Raw genomic sequence first — 21,277 nt, 5'->3', positions numbered from 1 at the left:
CCACATGAGCATCCGCGAGGACGTTGCTTCGTTCGAACTGAGGTACATACCGTCGCAATATCTCATCAGTCCCCATATTGTATATATTCCTAGCAATGATAGAAAAATTTGTTGCGCGCACCACTAATTCCTTCTTTTGTTGGACAGAGTATCCTTTCGGTGTAGTTCCTATTGTTAGGAAGTGTATTATATCCTCAAAATGACCATCAGCACACACATTCCAAATAGCTGTGCATCAGGCAATCCTTCTTCCAAGTTAGTATGTTCCTCCCCTGTTTAGATGTGCGATAGATGGTATGGTCCTGTGTTCAATCATCCAGGCTTCACAACAACTTCAAAACCGTACTCTTGGAAAAATAAGAGTCATCTGTAGATTCGCCCTATCAAGTAGTGGCAGTACTTCTGGAGTGCATACACCATAGCTAGTCCCTCACATTTAGTGGTAGAATAGTTCTTTTCTGCTTTGGATAATCTACGACTTGCGAATGCGATAGGATGGTCCAAGCCTTCTTCGCCATCCTGTGTAGTACTACCCCCAACGCTATATATGACGCATCAATATGTACATGAAACTCTTTCTTCCAGTTCAGGAAGACTAGAATCGACACAATAACCATCTTTATTTCAATATATTCAAAATTTTCTTACAGTCATCGTTCCAGCAGAACGTGACATCCTTCTTCAACAATTTTTCCATCGGTGCGGTGATTTGGGCATAGCTTTTATAAACTTTCTGTAATATCCCGTATGTCCCAGAGTAGTGTGCAACTGTTTCACACTCCTCGGCGCTTCCAAGTTTAGTATCACTGCGATCTTCACGGGGTCTACCATCAGTCCTTATCTACAAACCACATGCCCCAATAGGTTCCCAAAAGGAACGCAAAACAGACACTTCTTGAGATTGAGCACGATCTGGTATCTTCGACAGGTATCCAACATCAAGCGCAAGCTTGCTACATGGTGCTTAACCAACCCAAATACAGTCCAGTCATCAAAATATACCTCCAGGAACTTATGAATAAATTCCTTGAATGCCGCAACAACCATGCACGAAAATATTGCAGGCGCATTCTTCAATCCAAATGGTATTACAGTGTATTGAAAACAACCCCACTCAGTTGCGAAGGTTGTCTTGCTCCTATCCTTTGGTGCGATTTTGATTTGGTGGTACCCAGAGAACCCATCAGTGAAGGAATATGCTTCCTGACTGCCTACATTGTCCAACACTTCATCTGTGAATAGAGTCGGGAAAGGATCATGCACACAAGCGTCATTCAGTTTTCTGAGATCCACGCATATCCTTATCTCATCCCTTTTCTTCTTCTCTTGCACCACCATTGGGATTACCTAATCAGATTCTTCCATAGGCTCAATGATACTTGCCACTAGCATCTTGTCTAGCTCTAAGTGGACCTTCTCCTTGTATTTCGGATTGAGGCAGTAAGGGCTCTGCTTAACTGGCTTCGCATCGGGCTTTAACGTGATATTCATCACTCCTAAGTCTTTGATTTTCCTTTTATATCCGTAAAATTGGTAGGGAATAAGTCCTGGTATTCACGGAGAAATTCAACGACCTTATCTGTGACCGTCGCGTCATCCCAGTAGTCTCTAATATTTGCAAATTTGGGTTCTGCCTCCGTACCAATGTTTACTTGTTTTTTTTTCACTGGAGCGGTTATATCAAGGTTCTCAATCTACAGTGCTTGAACCTCACGGTGGCCTTCTGTTTCGCGAATGTTAATCTTTCATGGATCCTCGTCCTCTACTTTAGCAATTATATTATAACATTCGAGCACGTGACTCAGCTGAGTAGCTCATTCAGGTTGAATCAGGTCTAAAGTATTTCGCGGTATCCTAAAGATGGCTGCTTTCACCTCTTGTAGCGCTTCATCAATACTGTCAAATCTGTCCTCAAAATTGAATGTCATCATGAATCCTTCACGTAGGATATCCCATTCACCTATCCCATGGTGGAGCTCTATTTCTATATACCAATTCATTGGGATAACATCCAGGGTATGACAGAACAGGTGCACCCACTCAGGTTGGGGCTTTTCTCCATAAGCCTGTGTCCATTTGGCTAGATGCGTGCGTAGATCATTCTTCCCATCGTACTTATCTGTCAGTCACATCTTAGGCTTCCCAAATCATGTTCTCATCATCCTCCTACATTCGCGCTAATCATCAAAGCTTCCCTTGTGCGTACCCCACCATCTTGCAGGTGTAGTACGCAGTGCCTAGTCCAAGGCCTAGAAGCACTGCTTTTCTGGTACCTCCCTTTCAAATGCATCCAAAAAGATATCTACCTCATTTATACCATCATAAATAGGCAGATTTCTTACCTTTGATGACACACAGTGCAACGATCAGGTCATCATGTTGCAATTCAGTGTAGTTACTTCATGTAACCGATTCTGCCAGCGTTCTATTTCTTCATCAGAGTTCGAAGTGCAGGAACTCTTGCGATCCCACGTAATCCATCCATCCACGATGGGATTCACCCAATCTTGGTCTCGTGTTATTATCTTATAGATATAGCTCAAGTCGTCATCACTCTCATAATCACGGATAGGTTGAGTATAGCGCGATCATTCAATAGGATCGAGGGGTATTATTACATGCAGCGATTTCTTCTCAAAGATCATCTTTCGCTTCTTCATATTGATTACCCTATTCATATCAGTAGCCCAGTCAATTACCAGGAGCACTGGGTAGGGATTTCTGTCATCTACTATCTCTATTACTTCAAAATCCGCCAACGCGCTTGATCCCTCAATATCCATGGTCACCCCCTGTAGCCTCCCAATGGGGATAATTTTCTATTGTTTCACCATCCTTAGCTGAATCAGAGACCATTGCAGCGTAGGTCTCCCCATTCACTCCCAAGTCTGCTTTGGTAGGACATTCTCATTTGACCCTAGGTCGAAAATGACCTGATCCATTTCGTACTCTCCTATTTGTGTGGTTAGTCTCATCTCTCGTCCCGTCCTTGTTTTATGGTTGCCAATCTTTCGTACTATGCACGGCTTAACTGGCGTGGTTCCAGTACATCTATTGAACCTTACTATCACACAGTAACTTCATACAAGTTTCTAGGAAAGTTATGAGCATAGATGGGTTCATCTCTAGCTCAAGCTTATCCTTGCTTCCTGAGGTGGAGGCCTCATCAAAGCTCTTCTTAGCTTCCATGAAAGTTTCATGAGCGTGCTCCAAATAGAACTTAGCCTCTTTCATCGGGGCTTTGCAAACCCATGTACTATCTTCTGGTTGTTTCCCCTTGTCATCTCCCATCTCGATTCCACTTCTGAGTAATATATTTATGTTTGGATCTTCCTCGTGTGGCTTAGATTTCATCATCTGCAAGTTTTGAGTCAGCAAAGGTGGTAGCGCCCCTTTGTCACGTATCCTAGCTATCAGCGTAGGACAATTTTCCATTTCATGATCAAACAATGTGCAATACTTGCAAGACAGACGCGTTGGATTAGTGCAATCACAGATATAGTGTCCTGGTCCTTTGCAATTGTAGAAAATCAACTATCCGCGACCTCTACCAGATCCTCCTCTGCCTCGGCCTCATCCTCATCCCTGAAATCCTGTCCGCGTCATCCCTACATTCTGGTCAAGGGGCCATGTTTCAGCCTAAACCCTATAGGCGGGAGTTCTATCCATCATCAATTCATAGCTCCTGCAAGTACGCTCATCATGTCCTACTGACCTACAAAAGTTGCAGAACAGTTGTTTTGGTTCTTGTACATACTTCTGTAGCAAGTGACAGTTATCTGTGGCATGTTTTCTAGCTACCTAACAGATAGCACACCATAATGCAGGCCCCGTGCTAGGCCATGCTTGAGCTTCCGGCCTTAAAGGCATTGGTCCTCCTCTTGCAAGGTAGTTTGCAAAGACTAGGCAATGGTCTTTGTCATGACCCTAACTCTTGCATTTCAAGCACCAAGGCTCGCATACCTCTGGTCGAACTGTCCTATCCTGCTTCAGACTTTGCAACTCGAGGAACATATTCTTCAGCTGCACATGGATCTGCTGAACTCGTAGCTTAGGATCTTGCATTTGAGTCTCATGTAGTCTCATGGAAATATCCAAGTCCTCTGCCTGAGTTGTTATCTTTTGTTGCGACAACGCACTCCTTAAGTGTGGTAGTAGTGAAGCCACAAACCACTCATGATGCTGTCCATCTGTCAAATTCATGTTGGCTTCGTGGATTGTAAATTTCAGCCTCTGATCTAGTTCCCAAGGTGTCTCACCTGGTTGCATTGCGATCTCTTTGAATCCCACAATTGATTGCAACTTAGATTTAGGCCTACTAAATTCCCTATTTAGTGATGCTTGGATGTCTGCTACTCCAGTATTCGGGTTATCGTTAGAGTACTTAATATACCATGTTAGCGTGCGATCTTGCAGAGCGCTAACTAGTGTTGCCTTCTTTATATGATCATTTGTAACACCTTGAGCTTCCCATACAACCCTTAAAACGAACCAAGATTGGTCTGGGTCCTCATTTCCCAACCCTTTGAACAAAGGCAACTTCACTGTATTTGCCATACTGAACCACGATGGAGGTGGAGGTGGTATGGGTGAAGTTGGAGGCGATGGTGGTGAAGTTGGAGGTGGTGTGGGCGGAGGTGATATTCGCGGGAATCCTTGTCTTATTAACTGAATAGAACTTCACGGAGAAACCTTCGCTATCCCTTCTTCGTCCTTTCATGGAGGTGAAATCAAGGGGCTATACTCTGGACCCTTATTTCCTTCGTTTTTGTAAATTTTTCCACTTTGCATAGTCCCAAACATCAAGATAGCTGCATAACCCATTTTTCGCACAACAACATTTTAATCCAAGTATTCAAATATTTTATGTACTTACCTCGTGGTCCTTTGAAAAAGCATCGCTCCGCCTCACTATAGATGACTGAGGTGTCAATCGCGAATTCAGTCATAAATCCTCCTATGAATTGATCGAGGCAATGATCGACAACGCGAGCAATCTTATCCTCCGATGCTTCCAACCTTCGCACTAGCTCTGGGGTCCACACAATAGGACTGTCAAGTTTCCACCTTCCTTGGCTATTTTCTCGCTTCACGATTGTATAGTCAATTTAACGTCTTAAATTGCTCTACATAAATTATCAATTCGGGTATCGTAAACTGATGAAGTGTGGTGCACCATATGTGCTTAGTTAACCTTTTTCTTACTTCATTGTTTTATAGTTTTTTGTTTTGTTTTGTGGTTTTGTTCTTGTTGATCTTCTAAAGTGTCTAATGCAAATGGAAATCCTATTCCTAAGTCTCTAGAAGGCAAGTATGGATATAGATTTTAAGACAATTATGTCCTCTATAATGATTTACAGAACTTAACACTTCAGAAGGTCTTAGAATGTACTAGTGATGACAGTATTACTTGAACAAGAATGGAAAATGTGCTGCTATTTAAACAAGTAAATAATGAACTACTGATCATGAAACGATTATCTCTGTTGTTGTCTAAATACAGAAAAGCGATTTAAGCTACTGCACTCAAAGAAATAAAAAATTGCAAGGAAATTAAAACTAAAATCAAATTACACATTCATAATTCGATCTCTCACCAGTAGTCCAGCTATGGCTTTCGGAGGTAATCATCAATGTCATGAGCAATCTGATATCTAATTGCATAAAAGTAAAACTAAAACCAAATTATACATTCATAATTCGATCCCTCGCTAGTAGTCCAACTATGGCTTTCGGAGGTAACCGACAATGATATGAGCAATTTAATATCTAATTGCAGAAAAGCAAAACTAAAATCAAACTACACATTCATAATTCGATCCCTCGCTAGTAGTCCAACTATGGCTTTCAGAGGTAACTGTCAATGATTTGAGCAATTTAATATCTAATTGCAGAAAAGTAAAACTAAAATCAAATTACACATTCATAATTCGATCCCTCGCCAGTAGTCTAGCGATGGCTTTTGGAGGTAACTGTCAATGATATGAGCAAGTTGATTTCTAAACTAACAAACAAAGCAAGTAAAGAAGACTGAAATCAAAATAGAACTGGAAGTAAAAAAAACTAAGAAAAACAAAGTTAGCAGAGAGGTTAATCTCATGTCAGTAGTTGATGCAAAAACATATAAAGAAAAACTAATCTACAATCAACCGGTTGAACGCACTTACATGAATTAAAATTGCATGAATGGAAAATATAATCTATCAAACTTGAAAGCAATCAAATGACATAATGAAATCAAAGCAAAATTACAAAATGAAATCTACTCTACCTTACATTCTAATATGCTCCATGACATCTACTTCACATCTCCTTCCATGTTGAGAATGTTAGAGTCGGTCTAGTAGCCCTCCATCAGTGATTAAAGCTCTTTGCATTTGCATAAGTAGGTGTCTCATCAGTGTCATCTTATTGCATTCCATTAGGCATGCCATAACCCTGATGGAGGAGCTGGTGTTTATTCCCCTCTTGGCACTGCTGGATCAAGTTGTTTCGGTCAATAAACTCTTTCAAGGTTACTTGTCTTGTCTTGAAGTCAAAAGTCCTAGGTCTAGGGTTTGGGACCAATTTGTCTCTAAGGTCAGGTCTTTAAAGGTCAATAAGTGCCCAGCAGGCCAGAGGGATGACTATCAAAGTGTTTCTACAAAAGATTTCATCTTGTACAGCTAATTTTTACCTTGGATTTAAAAACCCTGTTTTTAAAGCCCAAGGTCATTTTCTTAAAATTTTGTAAAAAAACGTAAAAATTCAAATTTCTTTGAAAGTCAGCATGCAGCCCTGGTCCCCTTTTCCAAGATTCCTCAGAAGCTATCCCTGCAAAAATTTTCAAGAAAAAACATCAGTTCAACCAATTTCAGGACAAAAGGAAACCATAAAGTCAATAGCATTCCAATTTTGAAAAAGTGTCATGATAAACATTAGAAAGAGGGTTTTGAAATGAAATCAATTTAAAACAAGAATATAAAGCCTCACTCTCCCTCCATTAGTCTTCATTGTGCCTCAAAGCAATAGAGAGAATTGTGTTGAAGAGAATTTGGGTGAATTTGTGAAGTCTGAGTGCGCGCGACCCATTGAGACTGGCGCGCGACCCGTTGGGCGAGCGCGACCCATCAGAGTGCCTTTGCCAGTGCAAAAATTACACGGGCGCGACCCGTTGGGCGAACGCGACCCGTTGGGCAGTGCGCGCGACCCGTTGGGGATTTCTCCACATAAATTTGCCAGTGAGCTGCCAAACGACCCCGGAATTTTTCAAGCTTGCAGGTAGGCCTCCCATCATCAAGATTATTATTTGCTAGAGCTTGAGAATAGCATGAGAATATTTTTAAAAAAGCCATCATTTGCAAAATAAAGACTCCATGTGCATCTGCTTAATAATGTCAAAGTGCTAGGGTTTGTTTTGCTGTTTTAAGGTCATCCTTTTCACTCCTAGTTTTTCCTACATTTTCCTACATCACATTTCTTACTCCCTTATCATTTTTATTTAATTTCCCTACCAAAAATACTAAAAGCCCTAAAACCCTACCCTATTCCTAAAAAGTCAAGAATCAAGCCCTAAAACCCTACCTCCCATAACATCCTTGCAAATGAAATTGTATGATGATGTATATGTCATGATTCTTCCCCTTAAATCCCTATTTCATATATTTTTCCCAATTTCCCTTCCCTAACATTTCCCTTGTGCTATTTGTCCCCTTGAAACAGCATCTCAAACAGTTAAAACAACAGATTTTAAAGCAGAAGCAGCAGTACATTTCAGCCACTTTGCTCCTGAAACCATGTCAGAAACCGAAACCGATTATGAGCAAAGTGATGACCATGAGTCAGCCTCAGAGTTTGAGGTACATAGGAGGCCTCATAGGGGTGGTAAGAGCGGTCACCATAGGAGAGAGGAGCCCACCTCTTTGACCGATTTGCAGGCTTGTCCAATTGCAGTCACATGTTTCCGCTATCTGTCATGTTATGAGTTTTGCGAGAGGATCTCTCAGATTTAGCATCACAGGGAGTTGGACCGCTTGTTTGTTTTGCATTTACATGATGGGCATGTGAACCTTGCAGGGGTGGATTTTACATTGACACCCGAGATGATTGCTCTAGCAACAGGGATACCTAATGTTGGAGAAGTGTGGAACAAGCGCAAAATATTGGACAGTTTTCAGTACGAGCCTTACATTAAACCTGCATTTATGAGACACTTGACAGGTGTATTTCCTTTCAGATTTTTGAGGAATGAGTATGCTCCTTTGATGAGGCTTATCATGCACTATTTCACCTGTGAGGGCAGATTTTCACGTGTGTATTCATACCATATTCGCTTGTTGATGCATTTCACACGGGTACGGATGATGAACATCCATGTTTTCTTGTGCCAGAATATTGAGAGGATGGTGCCCTTGATGCAGAGGAAAAGCCCAGCACAACAATATAGGAGCCTCTATCATTATGGTTTGATCTAGCTCGTGGTCATGCATCAGTTGGCTCAGCATGGCATCCCATGGGAGGAGTTTATCTCTCGTGAGTTTTTCACAGCACCACCACCACATCCTGAGATTGTTCATGAGGAGGGAGGGTCTTCACAGCAGCATGATATTCCTGAGACCAGACATGTCAGCTCTCCTCCATTGGTCACATACCAGAGAGGCCACAGGGCCTTATTTGCAACAGCAGCTCGGTGAGTATTTTCTCCACATCAGGTGGAAGGGGTCTCGCCGTCTTCATCAGCTCAGCGAGTGTTATCTCCACACCAGGTGGAAGGGGCCTCGCCTTCTTTAGCAGCACAGGTACCAGAGAGAGGCAAACATCCCAAGATTGATGAGGGACCATCAGGTGTTCCAGGCATAGAGGTTGTTGATCTTGACATCATTTCTCCTAGCCTAGAGTCGAAGGAGATCATTCAGCACCTTAGAGCTGAAAATGATTCATTGCAGCAAAGATTGGACATGGCAAATTGGACCATCACCTACTTGGAGCAGCGCAACAAGCAACTTGAGGAGGAGCACACTCTAGATGAGTTGCGGAGGATCCATGAGGACCGCAACTTGGCTCGAAAGAGACCCGACGATTTGGTACCTGTTGAGCGAGAGGCTATGCTTCTTCGGGTCAATGCTCATTTGGAGAGGTTGCTGGACAAGGCCAACCAAGATAAGGACTTGCTCAGGAACATGAAAAATCATTATTGGGCGCGGATGCACGTATGCAAGGCAAGAATGAAAGTGCTCCAAAGACAGTTGGCCAAAGCACAAAAACGAAGGAAAAGGCCCGACCCCCTCCACATCTTGGCTAAGGCTTCTTTGAAGGAGCATGATACTAAATAACTCAACTCCAGCACGATTTTCAAAAAATTTTGAGCATTTTGGGTCAATTGTGATTTTTCTGGCAAAAAACAAGTTTTCTCCACCAATGGCGGCGCGCGACCCTTTTGTTTGGCAACTCCATTTTGGGAAAACTCAACATTTCTGGATTTTTCATGAAAAGTTACACTTGATCAGCCATTGCCAAGAAATTTCACCAAGTTTTGGGCCTCCAGAAAGTCAAAAAAAAAGCAAAAAATGACTTTCTGCCACATTTTTGACACACAGGAAGCAGTCTTGGGAGATTGCAATTTTGGAGGGGCAAATGACCACCAAATTCATAAATTCCACTTGGGTTGGAAAGTAGACATCTAGACCTTTCCAACAAGCCCACTTTTGCCTCATTTGGACACCTGGAAATTCCTCACAAGTGCCTCCAAAGGCGCGCGACCCATTCAGGAATTGCACGCGACCCATCAGGCAGTTTGCACAGGAATTCAACCTACAGCTCAGCAAAACGCAATTTTGACCGGATTTGACTTTTTGGAGTTGATTTTCATCCTCCTTGTTGTAAATGATGTAATTTTATGATATTTTGACACTTATTTATCTCTTCTAGAAGATTCATTCATAAGATAGGCAAAAATTTAATGAATGAATTGGTTTCCTAGCTTATAGAGGCAAGTTGTTTTGATTGCCTAGTTTTCAGTGCTTAGTTTAGAATTGGTTGAAACAACTCCTAGGATAGTGAGATCGACCCCTAGAGGTAGGGAAAGATGTTAGATGGCCTATATTATGTACTTTCTTGCTCATTTTCATGGTTGGACTCTTGAGGGAGAAGCTCTTATTGTATTACTCACTGTATCTCTGCAATTTTTGGCAAAGGAAGACCAGGGTTTTGCAGTCCTTTTTGGGATTCTTGTGGTCACATGTGTTGATGGTGTGTTTCTCTTTGTACTTGTAAGTGTATTATGTGAATCATTTCCTTACTTTTCCTTCTGAAAATTAGGCAAATGAAGTGTTAAATTAGAATTCATGACTGTCATGCTCTGCTTTTAAGTTTGCTTAATATCAATGTTTTCAACTGTTTAAGGGGAATTCAAGGTTATTGCTTGCTCTCCTTAACTCCTCACCGATCATTCTCATCCATCCACCTCTATCAAAGGCATCAATACTGTTTCCTACCTCGCCCCAAAGAACCCCCTGCAGAAACTGTGTCCAATCCCCGCACCAAAATTTGCCCTTCCCCAACTTTCCACCAAAACCCTAAAAATCCCAAATTAAACCTTTTGATCAGTTTACTAGCCTAAAATCAGTGTTTCCTCATTGGCTATCTCGCCCGTTGAAGATCTTTACCGAGATAGACTGGAGAGAGCCCTCTCCTGCCCCGTAGGGCTAGCTACGAGGCTAAGTGTTTTGATGTTGCCTTGGAGTTTACCTTTTTCAGCCTGAGGTGAAATTTCAAGCGCTAACATATTGGCGACCATACTGGGGAATAACAAATGGCTTGTTGATTGATGTGTTGGTTTCATAAGTCTTAGACGGAGCCTGAAGTTATGCCAGGTAGCCTTCGAAATGATTTTGCTTTGCATTAGCGGAAGTAGATAAACGCTGCTTCAGTCAATCTCCGTGAGCTTGTGAATACAGCCACCTCGATCGTATTTCACCCCAGTATATTTGTAAACTCTGAACCTTTGGATGATTAGTTAAGAGTTTTCACAGGCTGATTGGTTATTTGTTCCTTGATTTCCAAACTAGCTTCCAATTCTGGTTGTATATTCAAATCTCATTCATGTCCAGCTGTTTTTGAGTATCTTGAAGACATTGATTTTGACGAGAGTTTCGAGTTGTCCTTGTTCAAAACTAAATCTGAAAGTGCACTTGATTCCCTAGTTCCCAATCCTGATTTTGCAGCTGCCCTTGAAATTGAGAGACACAATAGATTGGTTGACAATTTCATCCTAAGATCTCTTCAGTCAGATATTCACGCTACAAATCTTGCTGAGTTCGTTGAAACTATATCTGTTCATATCGGAACCACTATCACGGCACATGAGCAGTCCAATCCTCCTTTTATCTCTATTTCTCCTATAGTTACTTATCCGGAATCTACAGTTGGTTCGCCCTCTACATCCCATACCACTTCTCCTCCTCATACTCCTCATACTACAGCTACACTCACTCCACCTGCTACTCCTAGACCTAATCTATCTAAAGTAATGGCTGCCCGATTGGCTCCTGTTGCTCTTCCCCAAAATTTGCATGATATGCCAGCCGATTATCAAAGTAAAATTCCCATGTTTGATGGCACTCCACAAAGTATCTCTGCTCAGCAACATATTGACAAAATGACGACTTTCTTTGATCTATATGAGATAGATGAAGAAGATGTTACCATGCGATTGTTCGTGCAAACATTTGGAGGAGAAGTTAGAAAGTGGTTTAGAGGGTTGACAGCTAGAAGCATTCCCACCTTGGAAGCAGATCAGAGCCAGTTTCTAGATCGATGGGAAATCAGAATGGATCCACTTCAGATCAATGCTGAGTACAACAATCTCAAACGTAATCATGGTGAGTCGGTCCAAGACTACATTATCAGATTTAACACAGTGTACAATGCTATTCCAGATGATTTGAGGCCATCTAGAAAATCAGCACTTCTTAAATTCCCGGATGGTTTTGATCTGGAGATGGCTTATTCATTGCAAGATAGAGATCCGCCTACCTTGGAGGATATGCAGAAAATTGTTGTTAGTGTTGAAGCGAATTTGAATGATAAAAGAGCAAGGATGAAGGCAGAAAAGCGAGTCACAATCAAAGAGGAAGCTTCTACGTCCGATCAGCTCCTTCGCAAGGTAGTAACGATGCTCGAAAATACTCATCTCAACAAGCCGGAACCGCAGATCCGTAATCCTACTTTCCGAGGTGCACAGCAGCCACAATATAGAATCAAGCAGCGTGAAACAAAGGCACAAGAGGCAGCAGTTCAGCAGCAAATTAAACCTCCTTTTCAGCAGAATTTTGTTAGCCAAGAATCAGAGGATGAAGGTGATACGGTGGGAGAGGAAAATCACTTCTTCACTCCTGATGATCTGCCCACTTATGTTACAGAAGAAGAAGAGTTGGCAAGTCACTCCATCATCCCTCAGGATGAACATTATATCTTGTCAAATGATGCAGCACTTGAAGAAGAATCAGAAGAGTATCAAAGAGGGTATCTAAATGCTTTATCCGCTCAGCAGAGACAATTAAGAAACCGAGCTGTTCCCATAAATCCCATTCAGAAAAGGAAAGATACTTCAGCAAAGAATGATTCAGCTTCCCCACACACAAAAGGAAAAGACATAATTGATCCTTCAACAAGTCAATCATCATCAGCAAGCAAGATAGATCAGCCATCAAGCACACCGAGAGATAAAATTGAAAAAGGAGAGGTTCCGGCTAAAGAAGGTGAGAAGGTTTCAGTTTTCAGTTTGGAGAATGAAATTTCAAAGTTCAAAGTGTCCATTCCTTTAACGGAAATCATGAAGAACAGCACTTACCGAGGTCAAATTTCCAAGATGCTGAATTTTGATCCAATGCTAGACACGGTGAATGTAGAAGATGATCAGCTGGAATTGATTTTTGGGCCTGCTTTAAATGGTGAGTCTCCCAAAAGTGATGTTCCTCCTTTCTATATCAGTCTGCGATTGCATGAATATGTTTTACATAATGCCATGTTTGACTCGGGAGCTTCGCATAATTTAATGCCGAAAGCAATTATGGAAAAGCTGGGACTAGACATCACAAGGAAATATCATGATTTGTATTCATTTGATTCCAGCCGGGTAAAATGTATTGGTTTGATCAAGGACTTGGTGGTGAGCTTAGATCAAATCCCAGCAAAGAATGTTTTGATGGATGTGGTGGTGGCGGACATTCCTCCGCAGTTCGGCATGTTGCTATCGAGATCTTGGGGAGCCAAGCTCAAAGGTACACTTCATCTTGATTTCTCTTATGCTACAATCCCGGTCTTTGGTCAGATGAGGAAGTTATATAGGGAGCAAAAGATGAAATACATGATCACTAGTAAGGACAAGCCAGTGAGTCATCCTGTAAATTATGTACATACAGATTTGGAATCGTTTGTTTTGTTTATTGATAATTTTAATGAGATAGATAGCCAGTTGGTTCAAGCAGAAGATATACCAGATATTACAGAGAATTTTAGAGAAATTTTGAGAAAAGAAAGTGAAGAAAGGACCGCTGTCATGGAGCCAACAGCTGAAATGAACGGACAACAACTAGAAAGTGCAGAGACATCACAATTTCAGCATTTAGAAGATGATGAGGATGGTCTTTGGACCATGGATTTTGATAGTGCTGTGGGCAGCGATGGTGCTGGTATAGGTGTGTGGATTCGAAGTCCATTTTCTGTCCGAAACAAAGTCCCAAGCAAGGTACGAGTATGCTCTTACAAATTGGCATTTGATTGCTCAAACAATGAGGCGGAATATGAGGCTCTCATTGCTGGCCTGAAAATCCTTCGGAAGTTGAAGGCAAAGAAGATAGCAGTATATGGCGACTCCGAGTTGGTTATAAAGCAAGTGAAAGGTGAATTTCAGGCCAAGCATCCTCGTATGCGAGCATATCGAAATGTTGTTCTAGATATCTTGAAGCTGTTTTCTGAACATACTTTGACATGTGTGCCCCGTATCCAAAATGGTGTTGCGGATGCATTGGCTAAGGTAGCAAGTAATCTAAAAATTCCCATGAATTCCAGCAATAAGTTTGAGATTTATGTGAAGCACCGTCCTACAGTCCCAGACAATCAAAGATGTTGGCAAGTTTTCCAAAATGATGAGGAAATCAAGGATTTTCTGCAAGTTGAAGGTAAATTCGAAGACATTTCCATAGATACCGAACCTGTGGAAGTAAATCAAATGGATGTATTGCAGCTTAAAGACAATTTCATTCCTAAAGGATTAATTCCTTTGGAAGAGTTGTTCGATCAAGATGATGTGGCTCGCAAACCAACCTTGAGACCAACAGAAGAAGGTGTCGAAGAAGTGAATCTTGGAACAACTGAAAATCCAAAGATGGTGAAACTATCGAAAGCATTGTCGCCAAAGGTAAAGAAAGAGTATATTAGATTGTTGTCTTCATTTTCTAATGTTTTTGCATGGGATTATTCAGATTTGAAAACTTATGATACAAGTATCATTCAGCATACCATCCCCATAAAGCCAAATCAAAAGCCTTTCCGACAAAAGATGAGAAGAATTAATCCTAAGTTGCTGCCATTGATCAAGAAGGAAGTTAACAGGTTGTACAAGTCTGGAATTATAGTGCCAATCAGATTTTCCGATTGGATTTCCAACTTGGTGCCCGTGAGAAAGAAGACCGGTGAGATCCGCTTGTGTATAGACTTTAGAAATCTGAACAAGGTGTCGCTAAAGGACAATTATCCGCTGCCCAAGATGGACCATATATTGCAGCGGGTCGTTGGGGCATCAAGCATGTCGCTACTTGATGGTTATTCCGGGTACAATCAGATTTTGGTGCATGAGGATGACCGCGACAAGACTGCATTCACTACTCCATGGGGAACATTTCATTATGCCAAAATGCCATTTGGGTTGAAAAATGCAGGTGCCACCTTTCAGCGGGCGATGGACATGGCCTTTGCTAATGAGAAGGATGTCTTTTTGGTCGTTTATCTTGATGATTTAACTGTGTTTTCTAAATCTGATGAAGAGCATTTGTATCATTTAACAATGGTGTTTCAAAAATGCAGAAAATATGGTATCTCATTGAATCCAAAGAAGAGCCTTTTCGCTATGAGCGAAGGCAAGCTGTTGGGCCATATCATTTCTAAAGATGGCATTCGTATAGATCCTGCACGTGTGGAAGCAATTCAGCAATTAGAGCAGCCCCGAAACAAGAAAGAGATTCAGTCCTTCAATGGCAAGTTGAATTTTCTGCGCCGCTTCATTCCAAATCTTGCCGAGCACCTCAGAGAAATAACCAACATGCTCAAAAAGGACAGCCAGCTCAAATGGACCGAAGAGGCGGTAAAGTCTTTCAATTTGGTAAAGTTAATTTTATCTTCAGCCCCAACTCTAATCAGCCCGGACTATACACAAGATTTTATTTTATTTTATGTTCATTTGCTTCTGAGCATACGTTGGCAGTCGTGTTGATGCAAAAGAGAGATGGAGTTGAGAAGCCCATAGCTTTTTTCAGTCGTATCATAAGGGATGGAGCGCTGAAATATAATATCATTGAAAAACAAGCATTGGCACTGGTAAAAGCTCTGAAAGATTTCCGGGTGTACATACTGAATTCTCATATTTTGGCATTTGTTCCCAACGCAGCTGTTAAGGATGTTTTGGTACAAGCGGAACCAGAAGGAAGAAGGGGTAAGTGGATCGCTGCACTATTAGAGTATGATGTGGAAATTAAGCCTACCAAGTTGATCAAGGGTCAAGGTCTTGCTAAGTTGATGGCTGAAACAAATCTCCATGTCCTAGACATCAATTTGATTGCTGCCTTGTCCGATGATGAGGAAGAAAATTCAGCTTTACAGGTATCCGATATCTTTGTTTCCTCTCCTTGGTATGCTGATATTGTATATGTGCTTCAATATTTGTCTTCACCCCTTGGGATGCCTCGAAATAAAGCTAGGACATTGAAATTAAAAGCTGCCAAATTTTGCATCATCAAATCTGCACTTTATTGGAAAGACCCTGGTGGCATATTGCTGACTTGTTTAGTCGAGGAAGAAGCTAAGAGAGCTGTAGAGGATTTTCATAAAGGACTGTGGGGGTCACTTGTTTTGGAATACCACGACTAATAAAATCCTAAGGGCAGGTTTCTATTGGCCTTCATTGTTTTCTGATGTATATAAAGCAGTTAAGAGTTGTCATGAATGTCAAATTTTTCAAGGAAAGCAGAAATTACAGTCGTTACCTCTCAAGCCCATTGAAATCAGTGCACCATTTCAGCAATGGGGCTTGGATTTTATTGGCGAAATCCACCCAGCATCTTCCAGGCAGCATCGATGGATATTGACCGCCACTGATTACTTCACGATGTGGATTGAAGCCATTCCCACCCGGCAGGCTACGGACTCGGTAATTATTTCTTTCCTTGAGAATAACATCTTGTCACGTTTCGGCTGTCCACATAAGTTGATTACAGATAATGCAGCAGCGTTTAAATCAAAGAAAATGGTTGATTTTTGCTACAAATATAACATCAGCTTGGGGCATTCGACCGCCTACCATCCGCAAGGGAATGGGTTGGCCGAATCTTCGAATAAATCTCTAGTAAACATCATAAAGAAATTGCTGGAAATCAATAAGAAGAGCTGGCACAAAAAGTTAGTAAATGCCTTATGGGCTGATCGTGTAAGTCAAAAGAAGTCAATTGGTATGTCACCCTTTGAACTGGTTTACGGGACGGATGTAGTGTTTCCTACTTCACTTAGTATTCCGGTAGCAAAGTTGCTTCAAGAAACTAGTGGCGAGGAGGATCCAATGTAAAGGCGGATTAGTCAAATGATTCATTTATAGCAGACTCGAGAGGAGGTCCTTCAAAATACTCTTAAGTTGCAAGAGTGCATAAAGAAAATCTATGACAGAAAAGAAAAGCCGGATGATTTCCAGATAGATGATGTTGTTTTGAGGTGGGATGCCCGAAATGAAGACAAAGGGAAACATGGAAAGTTTGATAATTTATGGAAAGGTCCTTACAAAATTGCAGCATACCGTGGTCAAAATGCCTTTCTTCTCAAAGAAATGAATGGTGATGATTGTCTCGATGGGTCGGTAAATGGCCGGCTGCTCAAAAGGTATCATGTTTGAGCATTTTCTGCTCTAGTCACTATCATTGTAATTACCATTTTACTTTCATTCTGCTGCAAATGTGAACTAATCTTTCATCTTTAGTCTGGGGCCCGTGGTGAAGGCTATAATTCTGAAGATGGAGATTAGTTGGTGTGAGTTTTTCAGGTTGTTTTAATCAGTCCCTTTTCTGCACAAAGTTGAGTTAGTTTGTGTCAAAGTTAGTTCGATTTTCAGTCAATTGTCAAAGTCAATAAAGTTGTCCAAATTTGGGTCACATGTGTAAATAATGATTCCATTGCCCAATGATTATAAAGCACTGGTTTGCTCTCCCAGAGGTCTAAGGTTCTTGGTACCTCCAAGGAGCTACCATCCCCATTGGAGCCAATGTTAGAGTCGGTCTAGTAGCCCTCCATTAGCGATCAAAGCTCTTTGCATTTGCATAAGTAGGTGTCTCATCAGTGTCATCTTATTGCATTCCATTAGGCATGCCATAACCCTGATGGAGGAGCTGGTGTTTATTCCCCTCTTGGCACTGCTGGATCAAGTTGTTTCGGTCAATAAACTCTCTCAAGGTTACTTGTCTTGTCTTGAAGTCAAAAGTCCTAGGTCTAGGGTTTGGGTCCAATTTGTCTCTAAGGTCAGGTCTTTAAAGGTCAATAAGTGCCCAGCAGGCCAGAGGGATGACTATCAAAGTGTTTCTACAAAAGATTTCATCTTGTACAGCTAATTTTTACCTTGGATTTAAAAACCCTGTTTTTAAAGCCCAAGGTCATTTTCTTAAAATTTTGTAAAAAATCGTAAAAATTCAAATTTCTTTGAAAGTCAGCATGCAGCCCTGATCCCCTTTGCCAAGATTCCTCAGAAGCTATCCCTGCAAAAATTTTCAAGAAAAAACATCAGTTCAACCAATTTCAGGACAAAAGGAAACCATAAAGTCAATAGCATTCCAATTTTGAAAAAGTGTCATGATAAACATTAGAAAGAGGGTTTTGAAATGAAATCAATTTAAAACAAGAATATAAAGCCTCACTCTCCCTCCATTAGTCTTCATTGTGCCTCAAAGCAATAGAGAGAATTGTGTTGAAGAGAATTTGGGCGAATTTGTGAAGTCTGAGTGGGCGCGACCCGTTGAGACTGGCGCGCGACCCGTTGGGCGAGCACGACCCATCAGAGTGCCTTTGCCAGTGCAAAAATTACACGGGCGCGACCCGTTGGGCGAACGCGACCCGTTGGGCAATGCGCGCGACCCGTTGGGGATTTCTCCACAGAAATTTGCCAGTGAGCTGCCAAACGACCCCGGAATTTTTCAAGCTTGCAGGTAGGCCTCCCATCATCAAGATTATTATTTGCTAGAGCTTGAGAATAGCATGAGAATATTTTTAAAAAAGCCATCATTTGCAAAATAAGGACTCCATGTGCATCTGCTTAATAATGTCAAAGTGCTAGGGTTTGTTTTGCTGTTTTAAGGTCATCCTTTTCACTCCTAGTTTTTCCTACATTTTCCTACATCCCATTTCTTACTCCCTTATCATTTTTATTTAATTTCCCTACCAAAAATACTAAAAGCCCTAAAACCCTACTCTATTCCTAAAAAGTCAAGAATCAATCCCTAAAACCCTACCTCCCATAACATCCTTGCAAATGAAATTGTATGATGATGTATATGTCATGATTCTTCCCCTTAAATCCCTATTTCATATATTTTTCCCAATTTCCCTTCAAAGTCTCCCTTCCCTAACATTTCCCTTGTGTTATTTGTCCCCTTGAAACAGCATCTCAAACAGTTAAAACAATAGATTTTAAAGCAGAAGCAGCAGTACATTTCAGCCACTTTGCTCCTGAAACCATGTCAGAAACCGAAACCGATTATGAGCAAAGTGATGACCATGAGTCAGCCTCAGAGTTTGAGGTACATAGGAGGCCTCACAGGGGTGGTAAGAACGGTCACCATAGGAGAGAGGAGCCCACCTCTTTGATCGATTTGTAGGCTTGTCCAATTGCAGTCACATGTTTCCGGTATCTGTCATGTTATGAGTTTTGCGAGAGGATCTCTCAGATTCAGCATCACAGGGAGTTGGCTCGCTTGTTTGTTTTGCATTTACATGATGGGCATGTGAACCTTGCAGGGGTGGATTTTACATTGACACCCGAGATGATTGCTCTAGCAACAGGGATACCTAATGTTGGAGAAGTGTGGAACAAGCGCAAAATATTGGACAGTTTTCAGTACGAGCCTTACATTAAACCTGCATTTATGAGACACTTGACAGGTGTATTTCCTTTCAGATTTTTGAGGAATGAGTATGCTCCTTTGATGAGGCTTATCATGCGCTATTTCACCTGTGAGGGCAGATTTTCACGTGTGTATTCATACCATATTCGTTTGTTGATGCATTTCACATGGGTACGGATGATGAACATCCCTGTTTTCTTGTGCCAGAATATTGAGAGGATGGTGCCCTTGATGCAGAGAAAAATCCCAGCACAACAATATAGGAGCCTCTATCATTATGGTTTGATCCAGCTCGTGGTCATGCATCAGTTGGCTCAGCATGGCATCCCATGGGAGGAGTTTATCTCTCATGAGTTTTTCACAGCACCACCACCACATCCTGAGATTGTTAATGAGGAGGGAGGGCCTTCACAGCAGCATGATATTCCTGAGACCAGACATGTCAGCTCTCCTCCATTGGTCACATACCAGAGAGGCCACAGGGCCTTATTTGCAGCAGCTCGGCGAGTATTTTCTCCACATCAGGTGGAAGGGGTCTTGCCGTCTTCATCAGCTCAGCGAGTGTTATCTCCACACCAGGTGGAAGGGGCCTCACCTTCTTTAGCAGCACAGGTACCAGAGAGAGGCAAACAGCCCAAGATTGATGAGGGACCATCAGGTGTTCCAGGCATAGAGGTTGTTGATCTTGACATCATTTCTCCTAGCCTAGAGTCAAAGGAGATCATTCAACACCTTAGAGTTGAAAATGATTCATTGCAGCAAAGATTGGACATGGCAAATTGGACCATCACCTACTTGGAGCAGCGCAACAAGCAATTTGAGGAGGAGCACACTCTAGATGAGTTGCGGAGGATCCATGAGGACCGCAACTTGGCTCGAAAGAGACCCGGCGATTTGGTACCCGTTGAGCGAGAGGCTATGCTTCTTCGGGTCAATGCTCATTTGGAGAGGTTGTTAGCCAAGGCCAACCAAGATAAGGACTTGCTCAGGAACATGAAAAATCATTATTGGGCGCGGATGCACGTATGCAAGGCAAGAATGAAAGTGCTCCAAAGACGGTTGGCCAAAGCAGAAAAACGAAGGAAAAGGCCCGACCCCCTCCACATCTTGGCTGAGGCTTTTTTGAAGGAGCATGATACTAAATAACTCAACTCCAGCACGAATTTCAAAAAATTTTGAGCATTTTGGGTCAATTGTGATTTTTCTGGCAAAAAACAGGTTTTCTCCACCAATGGGTCGCACGCCGCGCGCGACCCTTTCGTTTGACAACTCCATTTTGGAAAAACTCAGCATTTCTGGATTTGTCATGAAAAGTTACACTTTCTCAGCCATTGCCAAGAAATTTCACCAAGTTTTGGGCCTCCAAAAAGTCAAAAAACAAGCAAAAAATGACTTTCTGCCACATTTTTGACACACAGGAAGCAGTCTTGGGATATTGCAATTTTGAAGTGGCAAATGACTACCAAATTCAGAAATTCCACTTGGGTTGGAAAGTAGACATCCATACCTTTCCAACAAGCCCACTTTTGCCTCATTTGGACACCTGGAAGTGCCTCAAATGTGCCTCCAAAGGCGCGCGACCCATTCAGGAATTGCACGCGACCCATCAGGCAGTTTGCACAGGAATTCAACCTACAGCTCAGCAAAACGCAGTTTTGACTGGATTTGACTTTTTGGAGTTGATTTTCATCCTCTTTGTTGTAAATGATGTAATTTTATGATATTTTGACACTTATTTATCTCTTCTAGAAGATTCATTCATAAGATAGGCAAAAATTTAGTGAATGAATTGGTTTCCTAGCTTATAGAGGCAAGTTGTTTTGATTGCCTAGTTTTCAGTGCTTAGTTTAGAATTGGTTGAAACAGATCCTAGGATAGTGAGCTCGACCCCTAGAGGCAGGGAAAGATGTTAGATGGCCTATATTATG

This window comes from Pinus tabuliformis, chromosome 7, assembly GCF_031772625.1.
Source record: "Pinus tabuliformis cultivar Carrire ecotype Pingquan chromosome 7, CPIR1, whole genome shotgun sequence".
Lineage (NCBI taxonomy): Eukaryota > Viridiplantae > Streptophyta > Pinopsida > Pinales > Pinaceae > Pinus > Pinus tabuliformis.
The sequence above is the reverse complement of the archived record's forward strand: the minus strand, read 5'-3'. Positions refer to the sequence as shown.